Here is a 1952-nt window from a genome sequence, read left to right as displayed (position 1 = left end):
ATAGTAATTATTTTGGTTAAAAATTTATTTATACCATAAAGACTATAATAAGTAAATTTTATAATTAAATATGAGATAATAAAAAGTAAAATAATTGTTTAAGATTATATATAAAAAAAATATTTAGTCATGTCAAAAATAAAAAGAAAGTCATTATAAATTATTTTTTAATTATTTTAAATATTATACGGTATGTAAAATTATCTTTTTATTATTTTAAATACTATAATAAGTGATTATGTGTATATTTTTAGTTCTTATCAATATGTATAGATAGTTCTAATTTAAAATTTTAAATATATCTAAACAAATTTGGGTTGATCGAGTGATTAGTTTAGTCGTTCGTTTAAGCAAGTGTTGGGAGTTCGAATTCTGTCTCGTATGTATAGCAACTCATTGACCCTCTTAAATGAAACTCAATTTCACGATAAATTAGCCCTTAACTTGTTAGGTATCATAAAAAACAATATATATATATATATGCCTAAATTTTATTATATTTTTGCCACATGGCTAAATTTTTCTGAGTCCGCCACTGAGCACGCACACAATCACAGAAACACATATTACAGAAAAGTATGCGCAAACAAGTATGATGCATGTCTGTCCTATGCAGGTCATGAGCTCATGTGTAGGTTTACACCCTACAACCCGACATTACCTAAGAATCAATCTCAAATATAGTTTTCCGTTGTGTTCTTCTGCATACGTGTCTGTGGTTAAGAGTACCATCAGTTCGAGACCACTAGCAATCGACACAAAGCTCGATGCCATAATATACACATATGGAAAAATAGTGATCCTCTGTTCGTGGGCGTCCCCAAGATCAACACTCAACAATTCATGGGTTATCCCTGTAATCAATTATTATCAATTCGTGAGTGTTCCCGTCCTTAAACATTTGGTACCAAGGCCCAAACAACAATCGTGTTCTATATACTCTCATGTGGAAGATGGTCTTTTAGAGTCTTTTTATCTTTGGTCTCTGTTCTCCTGTGATAGAGATTCTTTAGATTTTTTTAGTTTTTGCTCTCTACTCTACTATGGCAGAGATCCTTTTAATCCTTTTCTTTCTTCTTCTTTTCTTTCTTATTATTCTCTTTTACTTTCTTACATTTCAACAATATAAATTATCTTCGCATTTTTCGTTCTCTTGTCTTTCTCTAAATATGCTATGACAGGATAATCATAAGATTCTTAGCTTAGATTTGACTTTCTAAAACTTTTAGAGAATATTACTGTTTCACTTTAATTTATTATAAAAAATATTCTCATACTTTTATAAAATATCCGTTTTACCCCTAAACTTTTACTTATTACCCAAAATACCTCCAAAATTTATATAATTACTATTTTTAACTACGATCTTTTATCAAAATACAATCTTATTCTCAAAAATAAATTGTGTTAGGGATCACATCTCCATCATAGAAAATGAACCTTCTTTTAAGTTTTCTTCAAATTTTTGGTTTGATTTTTAATCAATTTTTGAGCTTTTCAGTTACCGATTTTTCACAGAGTTTACCTAAACCTTCCAACCACCAAATCTTATCAAATTTTCATCAAAATCAACCTTATAAATAGCGCTGAAATCAACCGAAACAGTTTGGTTCTTGCTGTCTTCTTGAAGTTGAACCACAAGTCAATAAATCAACAAAACTTCACTAAAATTCAAGCACAAAATCATTCAAAATCAAACCTCAAACATTAATTTATTAATCACACATCAAGAACACATTTAATTATTACAAAATTACAAAGTCCTACCTTCGTACGATAGCCACCAAACCGAAACATCAAGGAAGCTTTCTAAACGAAAAATCGAAGAAGAAAACATCAATGTTGGCTACTCTACCTCTGGGGCTCACTCGGTCGAACCTTGCATGGAGGGACAACAACTCCACGCATTGCTCCTTCTGATGAAAAGTGGTACTTTTGTGAATAAGAGGAAG

The sequence above is a fragment of the Arachis ipaensis genome, chromosome B01 (assembly GCF_000816755.2).
Source record: "Arachis ipaensis cultivar K30076 chromosome B01, Araip1.1, whole genome shotgun sequence".
In the NCBI taxonomy this organism is placed as follows: domain Eukaryota; kingdom Viridiplantae; phylum Streptophyta; class Magnoliopsida; order Fabales; family Fabaceae; genus Arachis; species Arachis ipaensis.
This window is presented reverse-complemented; position numbering follows the sequence as displayed.